The sequence below is a fragment of the Sparus aurata genome, chromosome 23 (genome assembly GCF_900880675.1).
Source record: "Sparus aurata chromosome 23, fSpaAur1.1, whole genome shotgun sequence".
NCBI classification, from domain to species: Eukaryota; Metazoa; Chordata; class Actinopteri; order Spariformes; family Sparidae; genus Sparus; species Sparus aurata.
Window position 1 is genome coordinate 1,182,893 of NC_044209.1, and position 22,439 is coordinate 1,205,331.

The following is a 22,439-nucleotide window of genomic DNA, read 5'->3' on the forward strand; positions in this document are numbered from 1 at the left end:
AAAAGTGGTGCTGCAGGCTAAACCGTGCAAGGGAGGGCGGTGCAATTTGGAGGGTTAGTCCAGACTCCTGCGAATATCTCAGACACAAAAAACTACATATATCCGCCTGCAGGGGGCGCTATAACCTAGGCCAACACGTTTTTGCCTTTAACTCCCAAACCGTATGTCGTACATTCAAAAACCTTGTATCCCCAGATTCCCTCAATGGAGCTGAATCACTTTGCGATCGGCCACACCCACTTCCGGTTAGAAAGTTTTTTTCCGCAAAATCGCAAAAACTGGAAAACCTACTTTTCCGAACTCCTCCTTGGGATTTTGTCCGATCTGCGTGAAACTTGGCACGTACACTCTTCAGCTGGACCTTATTTCGGTAGCTATAAAAACGTAAACTGTTTGATATCTCAGTCAAACTAAATGTTATTAACACCAAATTTTAGATCCTTGGTTGCCATTAGACTGGGAAGGGATGAGCTGAATTTGGTGAATTTTGGCTACTAAGGGTGCCAAAAATATGGGAAGTTTTTATCTCTTGAACAGCTACACCGATTTTTACGAAATTCAGTCGGTATGATGTAGGGCCAATCCTGACGCCATATCTTCAAGGTGGTCATGACTGGTCAATGTAGGCGTGGCTTATTACAAGATAAACAACAAACATTAATTTCAGCCAAACTATGCTGAGAGCTTTGAAATTTATATGGTACATATAGAATAGGACACAGTTCTTCCATACCAAAAATTGCACTTGTACTCCACTAGGTGGCGCTATAATGGATGCATCGCGTTTTTGCCTGTAACTTCCACATTTTGAATAACACATTTGCAAACCTTATATCCATATGTTCTCTGAATAGAGCTGGGTTTTCTGACATAGGACACGCCCACTTCTGCTGCACATTTCGTTCGCTAAAGCGCCACATATGCAAAACCTACTTTTTCAAACTCCTCCTTGGTAATTTGTCCGATCTGCGTGAAACTTGGCATGTACACTCTTCAGCTGGACCTGATCTAAAGTTATCAAAAGAATTTTGCTCGGTCAAAGAATGCGCAGATTATTAAAGGAGTCATCACCTGGTTTTTTACATATCCAGTCCCTCTTGGATCGCTTTGGATCAATTCTTAAAAGTTATTAGAAAAAAAAATAATTAAAAAAATCAAATATAGAGCTTGTTCTGACACTTTTTCATACCGCGACTTTCTCATGCGAGATTATGCGCGAGGTTTTGACCGGTCCGGATGTGCATTGTATTAATATGTAATGAGGCGCGCGTTAATTGGCCGCAGGAAGGACAGCGCCGAAATGGGGGGCGAGCCTGCATGCACACACAGACTCCAAAACATACAGCCCCCTGTCATGGCGCACACACTAAATGCAAACCTTACGGAATTCAGGCATTTATGTACGAGCCAGAGTCGGAAACCAAACGGGAGAGTGAAGAGGCAGAGACGGTGGAAGAGACACGTTTACAGCAGGATGTCTCTGAATGGTAAATTCTTTTTTTTTTCCGTCTTACTTTTCACACTCGTGTTTTACATGTAAGACCTGAGTTATAATGCTGGTGGTGACGATGTATGGCGTGAAAATGACAGAGAAATAAGCAGATTCGGCGTGCTCACTCTGGCTGAGGACGGCTGTGAGTCGATGCATATGCAAGTAGCCTCCTTTGGTAACGTCACCACAGGAGCAGAGTCAAAATCTCGTGCTTTAGGAACGCGCACTATTGTGCGCTATTCCTGTCCGGAAAAAGAGCCAAAGCGAAAAAAATAAGCCACTTTCAGACTCCAGCTTTTCAGGCAAGTTTCAACAGAGGTCCAACACCAATATGCATGATTTAACGAGAGAAATTGCGATTTCCGGGTGATGACTCCTTTAACAGACAAAATTCTGTAGCTAGCTATAAAAATGTGTTTGATATCTCGGTCAAAACTAAATGCTATTAACACCAAATTTGAGATCCTTGGTAACCATGAGATAGGGAAGGGATGATCCGAATTTGGCAAATTTTGGCCATTAGGGGGTGCTAAAAAATATGGGAAGTTCATATCTCCTGAACGGCTACACCGATTTTTACCAAATTTGGTCGGTATGATGTAGGGCCAATGCTGAGGCCATATCTTAAAGGTGGTCATGAATGGTCAATGTGGGCGTGATTTAGTACAACAAATCCAAATCGGCACACATTCAGCCTTTTGCACTTCGGGTGCACTTCCCATTACAGCAAATACCACGGCTCAGACGTTGGCCTGTGTCCTCACTTTTGCCTCGAGCCCATCATCCTCTGGGGCCAGCTTCCGTGGGCTCTGCGGTGCGTGGGGTCCGAGTCGCGCGGGGGGGCTTGGCCCCCGTTCATAACTGCTTGCAGTTCTAGTTAATTTTGTATCTAGATATTTTTCCAAAGGTTTAAATAAGATCTATAAGTGCTGGGATGGAATTATTCAATTTTTTTAGGAATAAAATTATGTTGTCGGCAAAAAAGTGCTATTTAATGTCCCAACTGACGCTCCCGAATTCCATAAATTTGTTTTGCATCCTAATTGCTATTGCAAGTGGGTCTATTGCAAGAATAAACGGTAATGGGGATAGAGGGTTCACAACAGTTTTCCCATTTGGAGCTTCTATATAATTAATTGACTTTTCTGTTTGTTGTTGTTTAATATGCCATGCTAATATTTTCCCAGATTTTCCCCTTCATAGTATAATTGTTTGAGTTTCAATAGGTTAGCAGCTGTTTTATTATCAATTTGTAGAAATCTACAAATGCAAGGTCCATAAGCCACTCTGGTTGGAAGCGCCATTTTCGGGGGTTTCTAACAAACTTATCATCTTCATATATCAAGGATATTGCTGCATGGTCAGATAAAACTATTCTGCCATATTGGCAAGCTTTAATTTTGGAAACAAGTAATGCTGAAACTAGGAAATGATCTATACGTGAATTGGTTTTATAAGTGCTAGAATAACAGGAGTATTCCACTGCATCTGGTTTTCCAAATCTCCATATATCAGCAGTTGAAGTCACCAGCTACCACATAGTGTCCGGAGAGATTTGAAATTGTCAGGAATAAGTTGTTATAGAATTTGGGGTCATCTTCATTTGGACTTTTATCAGATTTATGTTTTCTGATAATGCCTTGGACCATGATATATCTGCCAGCAGGATCCCCTATAACATTATGGATTTAGAAGGGGACTTACTTATGAATCAATATCATGACTCCTCTAGCATGAGTAGTATAAGGAGCAGAAAACACCTGGCCCTGCCACCTTCTTCTAATCTTATAGATATCCCCACTCAGCAGATTAGTTTATTGTAAGAAGACAATTTTTGATTGTAAAAATGTTATCCTGCTCATCACTTATTTAATCTTTGCAATTGTATTCAAACCTCTAAAGTTCCAGAAGGTGAATTTTACCTCAAAACTATCAGACAAGAGTTATTTGGTTTGTATTGATAGTGCATTGGAGAAAACATCCCCAAAAGAAGCATAGTGAGAAAAAACAAGACAAAAAAACAAAAACAAAAAACATAAACAAACAAAAGAACATAAACCAGAAAATAAATGAATTAAATTAAATTAAAATAGAGAGAAAAGAAAAAAGAGGGACCCCACCCCCCACCCCTTTGCAGGTACCATGTTGTCATGGAAACACCTCCTCTCTTCCTCTTTAACAACCGCTTATGAAAGGTTGGTCCGCGCATAGGACCACCTACCTCTCTCTTATTCATTTATTTATTTTTTACTGTAACTGCTTCTATACAACACTAACCATTTAAACTCTAGTTCATATTATTGAATGATGCAACTTTTCAACCTGAACACAAGGTTGTTATCCGCTTCAGCTGGAGTTTGGAAAAGGTGAGATCTGTCATTATGTGTCACCAGGAGCCGCACTGGGAGGATGATCCTCTGTTTATTGATCCCCTTATCACACAGCTTTTTCGCACCTCATCATAGCTGCGGTGCATTTAGTGAACTCCAGCAGAAAGGTCCAGGTGAAGGCAAACTTGCTCGTTGTCATAAAGATTTTCCCTTTTATACGTGCTGCCTTCAGCACTCACCCCTTGTCTCTGAAATTCAAGACTTTCATTATGAGAGTCCTTGGATGTCCCATGCTTGAGTTAGAAGGAAGGGTACCAATTCTGTGCGCCTGTTCAATTACCGGAGCCTCCAACGGCTCCAGCCCCAGAGCTTCCGGCAACCACCTCTCCAGAAATGCTGCAGCATCTTGGCCCTCTGCTTTCTCCGGTAGGCCTGCCAATCTCACATATTTGTGTCTGCTTCTACATTCCAAGTCATCAACTTTATCAGTGAGAGTTTTCACGGTGTTTTTCAGTGTGCTGACTTTGGTTAATAGCTCATTAACGTTCTCTTTAGCATCCGAAATCCGTTGCTCAGCATGTGCAATGCGCCCGTGCATTCCTGCACCTGCTTTTTCACAAACAAGGAATCTGTCTTGGTGCAATGGTGCTTAAAATATACATTCACACAAAGAATAAAAAGATAAATATATAAATTACACAAAAAATATACAAGTCACACAAAAATCAGACAAGAATAAAGAACTTTAAAAAAAATATAGATAAATAAAGACAAGAAAGATAAGAAAAGATAGGAAAATTGTACAGAAGACGGGAGTGCATTAATGTAATGCATATATAGGGCGTGTATAAGAGTCAGTGTCAGTGGGGGAGGGGTTCAATGAGTTTGTGGCCAGGGTGTGAGGGGTCAGCCACAATCTTGCCTGCATGCCTCAGGGTCCTAGAGACATACAGGTCCTGGGGGGATGGCAGGTTGCAGACGATCGCCTTCTCAGCGGAACGAATGATACTCTGCAGTCTGCCCTTGTCCTTGGCAGTGGCAGCAATGTACCAGATGGTGATGGATGAGGTGAGGATGGGCTCGATGATGGCGGTGTAGTGCACCATCATCTTCTTTTGCAGGTTGAACTTCTCCAGCTGCCGCAGAAAGTACATCCTCTGCTGGGCTTTCTTGGTGAGGGAGCTTATGTTCAGCTCCCACTTGAGGTCCTGGGTGATGATGGTACCCAGGACCAACTGGGGAGTCACACAGGATGATGGGGGCGGGTGGGGGTGGGTTCTTTCTAAAGTCCACAACCATCTCCCCTTTTTTTAGAGCGTTTAGCTCCAGGTTGTTCTGGCTGCACCAGGTCACCAGATGGTTAATTTCCCATCTGTAGGCGGACTCATCTCCACCAGAGATGAGCCCAATGAGGGAGGTGTCATCCGCGAACTTCAGTAGTCTAACTGACTGGTGACTGGAGGTGCAGCTGTTGGTGTACAAGGGGAAGAGTAGAGGAGAAAGAACGCAGCCTTGGGGGATCAGAGGGGTCAGAGACATTTTTCCCTAGCTTCACGTGCTGTTTCCTGTCAGACAGGAAGTCTGTGATCCACCTGCAGGTGGACTCAGGCACAGTGAGCTGGGATGATGGTGTTAAACACAGAGCTGAAGTCCACAAACAGGATCCTGGCATAGGTTCCTGGGTAGTCCAGATGCTGGAGGGTGAAGTGCAGGGCCATGTTAACTGCATCATCTACAGACCTGTTGGCTCTGTAGGCAAACTGCAGGGGGTCCAGGAGTGGGTCCGTAATGGCTTTCAGGTGGGAAAGCACAAGGCGCTCAAAAGACTTCATGACCACAGAGGTGAGGGCAACAGGTCTGTAGTCATTTAGTCCTGTGGTCCTTGCCTTTTTGGGGACAGGGATGATGGTGGATGACTTGAAGCAGGCTGGCACATGACATGTCTCTAATGAGGTGTTGAAGATGTCCATGATCGTCCATGAGACAGCTGGTCAGCACAGTGCTTCGGGGTGGATGAAGAGACAGAATCTGATCTGGCTGCTTTGCGGGGGTTCTGCCTCTTAAAGAGCCTGTTGACGTCCCTCTCCTGTAGGTAGAGGGTAGTTGCTGTGGTCGAAGCAGAGGGATTCACATAGATGTGAAGCTGTGGAGTGGCCCTGGCTCCTGCAGAGCTGGGGGGGAAGGGACTGGTGAGATGGGGCTGTTGAGGGGTGTCACAGAGAAAGGTGTCAGGACTGCTCTTTTGTCTGTCGAAGCGGCAGTAAAACTCATTGAGCTCATTTGTGACGCGCCACAGCAAAACCAGCAGCAAGTCGGCTGGGAGGAATTCACATAAACAAAGAAACTATCGTTTTTTTTTTCTAAATTAGTGATTTTCGTTTTTTTGCAGAATGTGCAAGTTGAGATCATGAAGAAGCCACACCATGTTTCAGATAACAGTATTGGTTGCCTTAAAAGTATACATTTTGTGTTTGAAATCAGGTAGAGTTTCAGGAAATGCTGGAGCATTGTTAGGCGTGTGCAGCGATACAGTTAATTTGCATACTGGCTACCTTTGACCATTCACAGGCTTTTTTTTTTTCAGGTGCACGTTAGTAGCGAACCACATGGCAACTTATGCAGCCCCCAGCATAAGTTCTGCCACTTCTGGAAGCTGCATTTCATCAATGAATGAAGATGGACCGGGAAAAATGCATTGCAGAAGAGCTAAATCCTGGCCGTTAAAGCACAAATCTATGGCAGTACTTTGCGAGACGCCGGATACTTCTGGTTATTCCGACGCCAATTTCACTTCTGATTCTGATGAGTGCACTGACGATGAAAGCGACTGTATTACACTGGAGAACATGCCTAATCTACAGCTGACCTTAGCCGAAGATGAAGACGAGGAAGAATCTCTTGGCCTCGCAGCAGAGGAGCTGGAGAGTGAGATATCAGACGCTATATTTACGGTAACATGTGAAGGGGATAAAGACAGCGAAATGGAGAAAATCCGTAACTTTGACTGCAAATGCTACGTAAGAAGAAAGGAGAACTCTCTCATTGCGACACATTCGTGTAGCGACAAGCTTTCTCCAGAGCTTATGTACAGCATACGGTTGGATTCTCTAGCTGCCGAAAGAGAGTGGCAGGACATGCAAATTATTGGACATCTCGAGGCAAACAGACGCACAGTAGTTACTTCGGACATGACTACATCCACCAAAAAGCCCCAGACGAAGAGAAAACGCCCCCGGACTACTTATTCCATCGGAGGCAATGAAGTCTGCAGGAATACTTTTCAGTTTCTTATGGGGTGAGTTTCCATTAACATCCAAGTTATCTATTTCGCGTTATGTGTTCATTCGAAGTCGAAGTCGCAGTCAAAGTCACAGGGATTACAAACTGTTATCTCATGTTTTTGTTTTCATGTTTATACCTTAGCCTACATTGTTATTAGCTAGCTCAGTACTGTCGTTTTAAAATTATATGCATATCGAAACTAAGCTGTAATGGGAGGTTTTGTCTTGTAATGTGAGCATCTGCTATTAATTTGAATAATGCTTGAATTGACTGATGCTCATGATTTAGCACCTAGTTTACTGGAGGATAGTATGGATGAATACATCCAGAGTCAGGTGACAATGTGCCTGTTAGCATTGCTTGAATTGACTGTGATGCTAATGTTTAGCAACTAGCCTACTTGAGGAACAGTTTGGATGAATACATCCAGAGTCAGGTGACAATGTGCCTGTTAGTATGACCCATGATGTGAAACTTATTTGTTTTCCTTTTTCAGAATTGGCAAAGACAAACGTTTAACTTAAGATCTTTTTTTCTTCTTCTGTTCTTTTTTTGTCACCAGGTAGTGGAAAACAGCTCTCCTGAGAGTCACCTCAATATCCCACAGCTTGTTGGAAATGCAGATGGCAGAGTGTTAGTCGAGACCTTCGACTGGCAGAAGCATCTGAGTCCCAAGTTCCGAAAGCTCCCACAGATCAAGAGTTATCAGCACTTCAGGTATTTATATTGAAACTTTCACATTGTGTACATATAAAAAATAATTTCATGGACATGATAGTGTTTTATGAGAAAATAGCTAGCCATGTTTAAAGTGCCCTGTTATGTGCTTATTCTGTCACAGCTTTGATGCGAAGAGACCAGGTGTGGTGCTTGCAAGAACTCACTGTGATGCAGAACCTGTCGCATTCCAGCTATGGTGCCATTTAGTGGTTCTGCCCCCTGTTGACAGTCTTCCTGTCCTTGCCCCACCTGGACTGAACATTGACAGGCAGACCTATCTTTATGAAAAAATCAGGCCTTTCTGTGCTGACGAGGCAAGAGACATCACATGCCCAGCGCCAAGGGTCACAGCACAGAAGAGTATGCAGAAGAGGATGCAGATGTGATATCACCAAATAATTGGACTCTCCTTCCCACCTTCTCCAAAATGTGTTGATCAGCCACAGGAGCTCATTCAGCAACAGACTGATCCATCTACACTGCACTTCTAAATTTCAATTGCAATGTAATTTCACTTATAGAGCACCAAAACAATACACATGTCTCATGGCACTTTACAGAGTGTTAAACAGATGTGGTTGTAGATGTGTAGATGTGGTTTATACCTTGGATTATGGCAAAAGGGATTGTAACATCTTATCCTGTGTATTAATTAATGATATTCAGGGGCTTTTTGTAATAAAAGCATTTCCATTTCAACATAGTACCTTCTAATTCTGATCAGTCCACAAAAGTGCTTAAGGAAAATAACACTACATCAACATTAACTACATGACAACTGCTTTTGATAACCATTGTTCAAACCACTACAATACTTTCTGCCCTGCAGGCTAACAGATACCAGATGTCACTGAATGAATGTTGGGGGTAGGGCTTATCTAAATGAGATGCAAATGAGCACCATTGTGATAACTAGCCAGGGGGTGAGAATTTCCTGCTGTGAGAATTGCAAATGTTCTAGGGCTGTTTTCTCCCTAAAGGCTTTTGAGATGTGCATACATTCAAATGGCCACAACTTCTTCAAATATTATCAGATTTCCATGTGTTAGACATCATTGGAAAGCTAGAATTTGTAAATAACTCAAAACGCCACTCGGGAGACTTGTTGCTGGTTTTCTCATGGCTGGTCACATTTGCCAGGCTCGAGTCGTTGATGGAGTGGGGGGTTTTGGGCTTGTAGTTGGTTATCTGTCTGAGCCCCTCTCAGACAGAACCAGTCGTTGGCTAAGAACTGTTGTTTAAGTTTCTCAGAGTACTGTCATTTAGCTTCTCTCACCGCCTTCCTAAACGTGTACTTAAGACTCCTTAAACTTGTCCCTGTCTCTACTCCTAAAAACTTGCTCCTTCTGCAACTGTAACTGTCTGAGTTTGGCTGTGAACCAGGGTTTGTCGTTGTTAAAACTCACCCTGGTGCGTGATGGTATACAGAATTCCTCACAGAAGCTGATGTATGATGTCACAGCCTCTGTGTATTCATCCAGACTTTCAGTAGGGGTCCTGAAAACATCCCAGTCCGTAGATTCCAAACACGCCTGGAGATCCTTCGCAGCTTCACTGGTCCACTGCTTTAATGTCCTGCAACAGGTTTACAGAGTTTTAACCTCTGCCTGTATGAAGGAATCAGGTGGACCATGGCATGGTCAGAGAGGCCCAGTGCGGCGCGGGGGACAGCGTCATAAGCTCTGCTGACTGTATCCAGTATGTTCTTCTCTCTGGTCGGGCATTTGATGAACTGTTTGTATAAAGGAAGTTCGTGACTGAGGTTTCCTTTGTTAAAATCACCAAGGACAATAACTAAGGAGTCCGGGTTAGTCTGTTCCACACTCAGTATATGATCGGCGAGCATGCGCTGTACGACCTGCACGGCCTGCGGTGGAATGTAAACACCGACCAAAATGAATGAGGTGAAACTCACGGGGGGAGTAAAAAGGTTTACAGTTTATGATGAAATATTCCAGCGTAGAAGAGCAGTGCTGTTGGATCACTGTCACATCATTGCACCAGCTACTGTTGGTATAAAAACAGATTCCTCCACTTTTCGATTTGCCGGAGAGTTCTGTGTCATGATCCGCTCTGAGGAGTTGGAAGCCTGCCAGCTGCAGCTCAGATTCCGGTATCGATCCACACAGCCACGTCTCCGTGAAGCATAACACAGAGGATAAAGAAAAGTCACTGTTTTTCCCCAGAAGAAGCTGAAGTTCGTTCATCTTGTTGCACAGTCATCGACGTTGGAGAGGAATATTCCACGTAACGGTGCGCGATGTCCGCGCTGGCAGAGACGCACAAGCGCACCGGCACGTTTCGCTCTCCTCCTGCATTTCACTGCATGAGCAAAGGTGAGCGCACCTTTGACCACAATGTCCAATAATTCCACGGAAGAAAGAAGAAAAGTGGGAAAGAGATCAGCTGGAGTTATTCCCCTGATGTTCATGAGCTCTTCTCTAGTGAAAGAGCCCCAGGTATCGAAGCCGAAAACTGAATTAACACACAAAACAAGAAAAAATAAAGCGGTAGCCCTTGCTTAGTGGTGTTGCATTGGTGTTGACTCTGGGGCTGGTCAGAACAGGGGTATACACACTGAGATCATGTGACACTTAGATTGCCCACAAGTGGATCCTATTAAACTAAATAAAAATGTGGCTTCTGAAGGTGATGGATGGGGCTTCAATGCTGAGGTAAATAAATATGCACGCACCACTTTTCAGTTTTTTTATAGTTTAAAATGATTGAAAACAAGTTGTTTATTTTTTTTCACATCAACAATTTGGAGTATTTTGTGTAGGTCCATTACATGAGATCAAAATCAAAGTCCATTTAAATACCAGGTTGCAAGGCAACAAAATAGAAAGAATGCCAAGGAGGCATTGGCACATTTTACATTGGCAAGGCACTGTAAAACAACTTAATTCAAGATATTTATTAAATGACATGGATCATAAATAATACATATGTACAACTTGTGCGGATGAATGAAGGCATGAATGAATTGTAAATGTAGTTATTAAACCATTGCCGATGAAATGAATGAATCAATAAATATATTTTATCAAAAATCCGCCATGGAACCATCAGCATCTTTTCTTCAAAGACTGGAAATGTTGAACCGGGCCTAGATAGCACACAACATAGCATGGCTTAGCAGAGGACTGTTTAACTCTGATTGATGTAATGCACATATGTTCAATCCATTTGTTTGTTCAGTGTTTGAGTGTTATTGTGATTTCAAGTCCAACCCTCATTGGCCACGTTGCAGCCCCTTTGATATGCCATTTTGTTTGTAGTCTTCCTTTGTCCATGCTATGTGGAGTGACACTTTCAACCCCAGCCACCACTTTGCTGTTCTTCTTACAGACATACACACTGATTATTAGAGATGCACCGATCCAGTTTTTTCCGATCCAATCCCGATACCGATACCTGGACTGAGCGTATCGGGCGATACCCGATACCGATCCGATACCGTTGTTGAATTAATAATAAACTGTATACCTTCCACCATGTGAAAGGGACTAAAGGCACCAGACTTTCCTAACTAAGAGAAAATAATCAAACAGTTACCGAACATTGTAAACATGTGTAACATTAATAATAATAACAATAATAATACATTTAATTTATATAGCGCCTGTCAGGGTACCCAAGGACACACGTAACAAAGTGGAACAAATAAAACAAAGAACGAATGTAGCGCCTGTCAGTCAGCACGGAGGGAAAACTAGCATCGAAGTCAGTAGCACCTTCCGTAAACAAACTAGCGTCTGGAGGCTCCGTGCACACAGCGGGGGAGATCATCCAGCATCGCTGCGAGCCGGGGAGACCGCAGCAGCAGAGGAGGAGACAAAGCAGCCCAGCGGTGAATAACCCTGAGGTTGTGGTGGAGGGAGGACAAACAGAGCAACGATGGACAGCCCACAGAGTGCTGAGTACGTCAGTTTGAAAGTTAGCGTTGCTAGGCTAACAGCTGATCGGTGAGGCTAACAACTGATGGCGGGGCTACTAGCTAATCAACGGAGAAATGTGACGTGAGTAAGTGTAACGTCCTGCAAACAGGAATAGAAAATAAAACGTAGCAGCTGAACCTGAGAATAAACTAATAAAGAGTTGGTCAAACAACAACTTGCACTCTTCCAGCATGCGACACACTAACGCTGAAGGATGACGTACGATGTGCTGCGACGGAGAAAAAAAACAAAAAAAAACTGGATCGGCCCGTGGATCTGTTTCATTTTACCGATCTCCGATCCGGCCATTTTGTCAATATCGGAGCCGATATCCGATCTTAAAATCGGATCGGTGCACCCCTACTGATTTTACTGTGTATCACTTTAAGCTGATCTAGAAACTTGGGAAGCTGGGAACCTTAAGAACCTACAAATTATAAACCCTTAACCGATGTATAACCCTTTATACCCGCCTATGTCTAACTTTTGAATCAAACTTTTATCACTCAAGTGTGATTTATATGCCACACTTTGTTCCAGAGCATGAAAGCTGTGAAGCCTGGCAGTATGAAACATCATTCACCTCTGCTCCCTTCACAGACTCTGACTCTTGCCAGAGACTACGCAGCTGCAGTGAACAAGCCTTTCCCAGAGATAGACGAGAAAATCCTGGAGGAGAGAGACTGGCCGAAGGACTGCTATGTGTTCGAGGGAAAGGACAAGGAACCCACCATCGTCTACATGCCACTCTTCAACAGAAACAACTGTAAAGGTCTGTTACAGCAGAAGCAGAAGTACTCTGAACATCTAACTAACATCGCAATTACCCACTAGGGGTTTCACCGAATAATTGAATATTCGACTATCAAAACCACTATTAACCACAAGTATTCGTCTTTTTCTTGTTTTTCTTCTTTTCAAAAGCCCGGTGCTGTAATAAAGCGGTGAAAAGGCATCTACATTAATGATCTACCACAGATATGCAGCTGGGGGCATGTGAGACTAGTGCAGTGTGTGTGTGTGTGTGTGCGTGTGTGTGACGTCAACACGCAAGGGGCGCCAAGCAGCAGACAGGAGACGAAAAAAAAAGAGAAAGGAGACTGAAAGTAACATGGCTGAAGCGGCTCTCAATACTCGCCTGCAAGTATCCACAGTCTGGAAATACTTTACCAAAACAGATAAAACCGTTAATAAACCTGCAATATATGCAAAGCTACCCTAAAGTACCATGGCAGTACAACTACAATGCATAACCATTTGAAGCTACACCCGGTTACAGCTAGCTACAGCAGCGGCGATGTTAGCGGAGAGAAGCACCAACAACTGACAACAATGACAGACTTCTCCACACGTCAGATATTCGACCAAAGAAAAAGGAAAATAACAGGTCTGTCTCCAGTGTTGATCTTAAATAGGCCTACATTGTGTTTTCATGGTCATTAACAGTGGCAAACTCAGTGACGAGGGTTAGGTCTGGCAGCAGCGGTGCTGCATGGATTTAAAAAAAAACACAAAAAAAAAACAGGCGAATATTTGACTATTAGTCGACTTTTGGGAAGTATTCGACGAATACTAAAATGCAGTATTCGTCAATGCCCTATTACCCACAGAGACAACAAACAGTTGTGACTCTTCAGATGTTCATTTATTTGCCTCTTAGACTTTGGTCCTCCTCTCTGAACTCTTATGGAACATGTATTGGAATTGCAATCGTGTTGCCTTCCTCTGAAACAAAAGAATGTCCATACTGGCGATGGCATCTTTGATCGCTAGCATGCTGTGAATTCACAGGAGCTTATGGCTGACGCGTGCTCTTTAAAAAGTGTGTCCTCCACAGTAGTTTCTCTTTTATATTTATTCGACAAAAATGCAAAAAAAAAAAGCATAAATATTCCATACGATCCAAGCTCGTTCCTTACACACGCCGGACACAGTCATAAAAAACCGCGAGCTCCTCCAGCTCCAAAGTCAGCAACACAACTTAGCTCCTAAAAACACTGTGCCTCAAAACCGCATGGCTACCTCCTTAAAGCTACAGGCTCTTATTTTTATCCGCCCCACAGAAATAAACAATGACATAACAAAATGAAATAACAACATTTGTGTACAACAATAATAGTGCAAATATCAATAAAATAATAATCATAACCTAAATTAGACATGGTACAACTACAATGTTCTATAAAACATAGTGTTGTAAGGGAATGACCGGAAGACATTTAGGCCATGGATCCTGTCTCCTGTTGGCATTTGGCCACATCACCTCATCCACATCACAGGCAATGACCTCCCTTGCCAAGCAACGGGGGAAATATCGCCTTGCATGCAGTATCCAGCCCTGTATGGACCTCACCTCAATGTCGCCACATGCCTTTTCCATGGCTTGTAGAAGACACATGCTGGCATGTGGCTGGCGGTCATACAATTTCCAGCGCCATGCTGAAAAGAACTCCTCAATTGGATTAAAAAATGGGGTGTATGGTGGCAAGTTGAGTGCAATAAATCTATTATGGTTGGTGAACCAGTCCTGGACCAGAGCAGCTCGATGGAAACTGACATTATCCCAGATGACAACACACTGGGGTTGCTCTGGCCCATCCTGGACTACTGTGTCATGAATTGTCTCCAGAAAGCGAATAATGAGGGCTGTGTTGTAGGGACCAAAGATGGAGTGGTGACGCAGGACTCCATATACACTAATGACAGCACACAAGGTGATATTTACTTGCACATAGTCATGATTGAGGTCTTTGACTCTCGCATTGTTCCTCTCAAATTGAACTCTATACAGCTGCTTCAGTGAAATGTTCTGCTTTTTAGGTATGTGAGAGAGATAGATATGCTGACAGTGTTGATGACAGCAAAGGTTATTCTATCTGCGATGATCTGCTCTCTCAATTCACAAAGCTGGATTTCGTTATTTGCCAATACAATGTTGACTATGGCCAACTCCTGTTCATCACTGAACATAATCTGCCTTTCACCCTGTGCAGGTCGTCTGGCAGTTCTGTAGAAAATGAAACATCATACATTTTTTACTTTAGACCCATAGACCTACAGTATTACAGCAATGTGTTGTACTATGCGTATGAACAACGTGCAATACTGTAATTTCTTTGGTACAGTTTGTGTGGAAACTCAAGTGGAGGAGTTTAAGTATCTAGGGGTCTTGTTCACGAGTGAGGGAAGGATGGAGCGTGAGATTGACAGGCAGATCGGTGCAGCGGCCACAGTAATGCGGTCGTTGTATCGGTCTGTCGTGGTGAAGAGAGCTGAGCCGTAAGGCGAAGCTCTCGATTTACCAGTCAATCTACGTTCCGACCCTCACCGTATGGCCATGAACTTTGGGTCATGACCGAAAGAATAAGATCCCGGATACAAGCGGCCGAAATGAGTTTCCTCCGCAGGGTGGCAGGGCGCTCCCTTAGAGATAGGGTGAAGAGCTCTGTCACCCGGGAGGAGCTCGGAGTAGAGCCGCTGCCCCTCCACATCGAGAGGAGCCAGCTGAGGTGGCTCGGGCATCTGTTTCGGATGCCCCTGGGACGCCTCCCTCGGGAGGTGTTCCTGGCATGTCCCACCGGGAGGATACCCCGAGGAAGACCCAGGACACGCTGGTGTGACTATGTCACCCAGCTGGCCTGGGAACGCCTTGGGATCCTCCCGGAAGAGCTGGAGGCAGTGTCCGGGGAGAGGGAAGTCTGGGTGTCCCTGCTCAGGCAGCTGCCCCCGCAACCCGGCCCCGGATAAGCGGACGAAAATGGATGGATGGATGGATGGACAGTTTGTGTGGAAACTTATAAACATACCTGTTTTCCAGTCTGAAAGTTCTAATACAGTTTTTTTTCGATTGTTGAAGCAGAATTTTGAAAACAGGGCCCGTTTTCTCAAAACAATACACTTGTCAAAACTATACACTAATTTATAAAAACATATTTTGTCACCATATGAAACACACACGCTGCATATTACTTAATTCTGTCTGAGCCAGTTACGCACTGCTGTTGCTAACCTTAAACACGTTTAGCAATTCTACTTCTCAGTGATTAGAGTACTGTATATGAAGTACACAGAGAAAGTGCAAATGTACAATAAGTTCACCAAACACTTGACAAGACCAATGCTGCAGACTGAGGAAAATATAATGTATTTCTCTCCATACACCCAAATCAGTCAACATGGAGAATCACAAAAAAACATGTCTGCAAAATAAAATAAAAAGATCTGATAAAGAAAACAGAAAATACTGGATAGAAAATACTAGACATTATCTGTTCGCCTAGCTGGATCTGGCCAGAGAATTTCATCCACATCGCAGGCGATATCCTCATTGGCAAGACAATGTTGGAAGAACTGCCTTGAATGTCTAATCCACCCCTTCACAGCTACGACGTCGACTTGGTCACAGGCGTCATCCATGGCCTGAATGAGGGGTACCTGACCCTGGGCCCGGAGATCGTAAACCTTTCACCGCCATGCAGGGTTTAGAAAAGGAGAGTATTGTGGAAGGTATAGGACTGTGAACTGTGGATGGTGTTGAAACCAGTTCTGGACCAGAGCAGCATGGTGGAATGACACATTGTCCCAGATGACAATGTATTGTACCTGGTGCATTTGGTTACCTGCTGTGACTATGTATGTATGTCCATGACGGAGGAGGACCCCATCCTGTGTAATGGCCGCACAAAGAGTGATGTTTCCCCCACGTTGCCCTGGGACATTGATTATAGCCCTGTGGTCAATGATGTTTCTGCCTCTCCGTCTTGCTTTGGTGAGGTTGAACCCTGCCTCGTCTATGTAGATGAATTCATGCTGGATTTCATCAGCATCCATCTGTAGAACTCTCTGAAATACAGTGAGAGACAAGATTGTGTAGTTCAGAATAGATCTAGAATACAGTCAATGTACATGTCAAAAGTTCATAAGTACAGTATGCAGTATCACAGTGCTACAGTAAAGTCAACAATACATACCTCCACATACTCATGCCGTAACCATTTGACCCTCTCTGAATTCCACTCAAAAGGCACACGATACAGTTTTTTCATTTGGACCTGATTTCTTTTCAGGATGCATGCCAGTGTTGACAGAGAGACCTGATGGACATTATTGAAAATGGCATGGTCACCAATAATGTTGGCTTGAATTTCTCTGAGCCTCCTACCTGTCAGAGATTTTAACTGTCCGTGATCATGGCAGGGCCCTCCGTTCTTCTGGCCAGCTCCTGTTAGAGGTCCCAAGGTCAAGATTAAAACAGTGGGGTGATCGTTCTTTTGCTTTCACAGCTCCCAGGCTGTGGAACAGACTGCCCCCTGACATTCGCACCACTACTGACCTTAGCCTTTTTAAATCAAAGCTGAAGACACACTTTTTTAGATTGGCATTTAACTCTGACTAAGGTAGTCCTGCTTTTAGGTGCACTTATTTTGCCTGTTTTTTACTTTATGCACTATTAGAGGGCCTTTAACACCCTGCAGCACTAGCAGCACTTTCTTGTGTTTTCTTGCAGCACTAGTAGCACTTTCTTGTGTTTTCTTGCAGCACTGTAGCACTTTCTTGTGTTTTATGTGTTGTTTTTATGTATTATTTTATTGCTTTGATGTAAAGCACTTTGGGTACTGTCTGGATATTGTAAAGGGCTATACAAATAAAATTTGATTAGATTTTGATTTTGATGGCATTAATGGCCAAAACCATGTTTATTATCTCTCTCTTGTTGTTGTGTGAATATGCGCCCCCTTCCTCCTTGCCGTTCTCCAGCCTCGATCCTATGTAGAAAATAACACATCTAACCCACTGTAAAATGTCACAGGAAGGGGTATCCAAAGTGCTGATGTGGTGCATACAATAAGCAGCTGATAACTTATTTTTTTTACCTGTTTCCTTGTCGAAACCTCCTTATAACTGATGCCACTGTATATCTGCTAAGATTTGGCTGAACTCTTAGTCCAGCCTCCCTTAGCGTCAATCCATGGTTCACGACATGGTCCACTAGTGTTGCAAAATTTCATTGGATAAATTGGGTCCTCTTCTTCTTCTTCCAAGTTCTCCTCCAGCTTCAGGTCTTCCTCTTCCTATTCCGCCACCTCGGCCTCTGCCTCTGGCTGGGCCTCCACCTCTTCCTCTACCTCTACCTCCTTCTTCTCCTCCCTAACCCTCCCCCTGTCACCCTCACTCTCACTCTTCTTCTGAATCCTTCCATTTTGGTTAAAGGCAGGTGAACTTACCTGCTGCATTTTTATAGTGCTTGAACCTGATTGGTGCATCTTCAATTAAGCAGTCATGTGTTTGTGCACCTGATGGCTGTGTTTACTGACTGGCTCATAGGTGTGGTAAATTGACAGTCAGTGCTTTGGAATTGCAAGGAAGTGACATCGTGTCATACTTCTGTGTCTAATGTATACAAGTGTGTTTTCACTAACAACACCACGCCAAGTTTAACTGTTGAAACTGTTTATTTAAGTGTTGGGAAGATTTGGAGAGGACAGAATAAAGGGGGGGTCGGGGTGGTTGGATGAGGAAAAGGGGTCGAGGTCGGTGGATGAAAAGGGGGGCTGCGGGTTTGCCGAGCCATCTAGTACCCAAGAGGGGTAGACGGTCGAGACTCAGAGTGGGGGTATGTCTCGATGAGCGCATGTCCTGATGGGCGTGGCTTCATCTTCCACCCCTGGCTCGTGTGCCGGATGGCCCGGGTCCCTGCTCTGGTATCTTCTTGCCGTGGAATGGTGATGTCGAAAGCTGGGCTGCTAGTGGTCCTGTGAGAAGGGATGGTGGAGAGAGAGAGGGTCTGGGGGGGAGGGTTATCAGAACTTGCGACGAACGGGAGATAGATGGTTTGGCTTACCTTATGTAGGCTTCACGGGTGATGAGGTCGGGCGTAGAGGTGGTTGGGTTGATGAGACGCAGGTGGTTAGGTTGATGATGCGGGTGGTTTGATTGGCTGGACCTGGGTGGCAGGTCAGCGAGTGGATTGGCAAGGTCCTGTTCCTGAACCTTAGATATAATAACTCCATTTCACTAACAAGACCACGCCAAGTTTAACTGTTGAAATAGTTTATTTAAGTGTTGGGAAGATTTGGAGAGGACAGAATAAAGGGGGGGGGGGGTTGGTGGTGGTTGGATGAGGAAAAGAGGTCGAGGTCGGTGGATGAAAAGGGGGGCTGCGGGTTTGCCGAGCCATCTAGTACCCAAGAGGGGGAGACGGTCGAGAACTCAGAGTGGGGGTACGTCTCGATGAGCGCATATCCTGACGGGCGTGGCTTCATCTTCCCCCAAAAGGTGCTACTGAGATATGCTAACGTGGGCTTGGCGGATATCGCCGAGGTGGCTGTGAATGTGGTTGTTGTAGGCCCGGGAGGACCAGCAGCCAAGGACTTTAATGGTGTGTTCGGTAATTCCTTGTTGCAAGGCGGTGGTTGAGTTAATGAGGCGTATTGGCAAGGCGGGGTGGCGTGGTCAAGTTCCCGATCCTTAGATATAGTAACTCCGCTTCACGAACAAGACCACGCCACAATTCGATGTTAAGATAGTTTATTGAATTGGTGGAAGATTTTGGAAAGGGTGGGAAGAGGGGGGTCGAGGTCGGTGGATGAAGCGGGAGTTTAAGTGGGGCACGGATCGGCTGGACCGTCTAGGAACATCACGTGCGTGATTGATATCGCAGAGGTGCCGTGGGTTTAGCTGTTGAAGGCTTGGGAGCCGGGAGGGTTATTCTTGGATGGTGGATGATCTGATTTCAGGGATCGTATGGATGTTTGTACGGAGCTGGTTATACGATGTTGACCGAAGGGAAAGAAGGTTGCGGAGTGTATGTGGTCACTTGACTACGCAATCCGGTGTATTATGATGACGTGAGCGACTTGATGATGTCGGCGGTGAGGTTGTCTGGGTGGATGAGGATTTGAGCTGGTAAATATGGTTCCTTTTAAGGATCTGGATGAGTCACGATTCATGTTCCTCTGATGAGGATAGCTTTTCTGGTTCATTCATGCCCTCGAAGGCGAATTCCTGAGGGTTGACGAAGTCTTGTTCACTAACGAGTGCTTAGTGAAGGCTTGATGTGGGTAGGATAGGAGTTTCGAGTGCGTTGTTCAAATAGACGGGGGGTTCATGCATTGCATGAACAGATGGAAAAGGGGGTTTGATTGCGTTGAGTGGATGAAACTGGGGTTCGAGTACGATGCATGAGCATACGGAAAAGGGAGTTTGAGTATGTCTAGCGAATACAACGGAGAGTTTGAGTGTGTCAAGCGGTTTGAGAAGGGGGTTCGACTGTGTCGAGCGAACAGAACATGGGGTTTCGAGAGCGTCGAGTGGATGGAACTGGGTTTCGGTTGCGTTGAGTGAACGGAACTGGGGTTCGGTTGCGTCGAGCGGACGGAACTGGGGTTCGACTGCTTTGCACGAGCAGACGGGAGTTCGAGTATATCGAGCGAACGGAACGTGGGGTTCGAGTGCAACGAGCGGATTGAAAAGGGTGTTCGAGTGCGTTGTGTGAGCGAGTGGAAAAGGGGTGTGCATCGAGAGGACGGAACTGGGGTTAGAGTGCGATGCATGAGCGGACGGAAAGCGGAGTTTGAATACGTCTAGTGAATAGAACGGAAATTTCGGGGGGGGTGCTTTTGACAGAAGAAGCGGAGAGGGGGGTTGAGTATGTTGGACGGAGCAGGTGAAGTGGCGCTCCATAGCTACTGTAGTGGCTTCAGATATTGCTGAGAGCCGGAAAAAACTGTAATTGAGGCCACTGAGTAGTGACTCAGGTTTGGCTATGGCTTAGACTGATTGGTCTACAGTTACATTTGAAATGTTTTCATGTGTTAGAGTCTGTGTGCTTTTCCAATTTTAGTTGTGTTTTGCATTTTAAATAGATGTGTTTTCCCAGTGATTGCATAAGATTTCCTTTTTGAACTCGTGTGTGTGTAAAAAACTGTGTGTCGTGTTTTGCAAGATGGAATGATGATCTTCAGCACAAAATTAAACTGGTTTAAAACTAACTTACTACTAGCTTACTTTGTGTTGGAAAAAAAATTGAACAGGACTGATCTTGACAATGATCAAAGTCATAATCCATTGTTAACGTTATTTGCAGTTTTGGTTCAGTTTTGATCATTTGGCATCTGCTTTTTGCACAATAAGCCCACGTGATAGAAAACTGTAGTTTATATCCAATTTATTTCAAATGCAGCCCTTCATACCATGTATGATCAATAATTATAAAAACCCTAAATGTATGATCACTCTGACATATGCTCGTTATTTTCCAAAAAAGCTCCTAGTAATCTTTTTGCCTCCTCAGGCTGCCTGAACTTTACATTACTTACTAAAGCCCCAGCACCCTCTTCTCCTATACTTCATCTCCATCCTGATTTATCTACAGTCTATGACATACTGAGGAAAATCCCTTCAACATTATCTAGTTTGTTTAGATCAATGAAGGTCTCAGGTCATGTGGCTGGCTGCCCAAGGTGCACAGTTCAGCTCCAGAGTTTGCTGCTGTGGAGGACTGGGGCTACTGGGGGATAGGGCAAAAAAAAGAAAAAAAAAAAAGAAAGGTGAACAGCTGCATGCACAGGGGCACTGATGCTCAGGAAGTCATGAGAGATTTATGGTGATATAGATCAAGACCATTTGGCATGTAGTGAAGCCTGTAAGGCACTGCATCACATTTTCTCTCAGACTTTGGGTTACTCTGGGAACTTCATAAGGATTTATAGCCAATGGTAACAGTTTATTGAAACCTAAACAGGTGTTCACCGTTTTCTATAGATGCAGAGGAGTTCAAGGCAAAGATGGAGGAATACTCCACCTTCCAGCGTGCTTTCAGCCAGGACAAGATTGAGTTTGTGTTGGAAACTGCAAAAACCAATGTGAAGAACAACAAGGAAACTCTGCTGAGGGAGATAAACAAGGCCGTTCTCCGTCGACACAACTAGAGGTAGGGATGTCTGTAAGCTGGGGGAGGTGTTGAGTGAGGCAAAGACAGAGGAATAAAAGAGCATGTAATCTGTGAGTTCACTGTGTGTCTGAGGAAACCGTCTGTGTGAAAGGAGGTGAAAAGAGATTCAATAACAAGGCTTTATGTAATATGTGAGTATCAGAGTGTGTGAGACCGAGAGATGAATAACTGACTTAACTTGTCCTCTTCTCTCTCTCTTGTAGGTTGTCCCTGAGCCGTGACTCTTGTCTTCTGTTGTGAACTAAATCATCATCATGAACATATGACATACACTCCACTTTACATGTGTGTCACATGTGACACAGTCGCACGAGACAGATTACACAGCGTAACACAGCCAATACACAACTATGTCATGTAACCGCATTTAGTCATTTCTTATTCATTAAGAGTGTTGTGCCTTTTGACTGACACTATAAAGAACTATTAATTACATGTGTGGCAGAATGTGTCTTCTTTGACTTGTATTGGACTCTATCACCATATATATATATATGCTGGCCTGGCTGTACTTGGTTTGACTTGGCATTATGAGGATTTGCATTTCAACCATAGCTGGGCTACCTGCTTGAAGGTAGGTTAAACCAAAGATGCACTTGTCCCAATCCCCACAGTACTATTGAAGAATCAATGCTAACAAAGGGGCTTCGTTAATTCAGCTACAGATACCTTAGGTTGCCTGCAACTTCTTTACAATAAAAGCCCCCTGTTATTTTACCATT

At 44.2% G+C, this 22,439-nt stretch overlaps 1 long non-coding RNA gene and 1 pseudogene across 1 annotated transcript; both read left to right on the forward strand.

Moving 5' to 3' along the window:
- Window positions 1-22,152, forward strand: part of LOC115576266 (cytosolic phospholipase A2 gamma-like) — a 72,145-nt pseudogene extending 49,993 nt beyond the window's left edge.
- On the forward strand, window positions 5,144-8,523 carry LOC115576268 (uncharacterized). The gene is made up of 2 exons (XR_003982803.1): window positions 5,144-7,821; window positions 7,946-8,523. It is a non-coding gene; the product is annotated as an uncharacterized LOC115576268 (long non-coding RNA).
- Window positions 22,153-22,439: the final 287 nt, after the last annotated feature.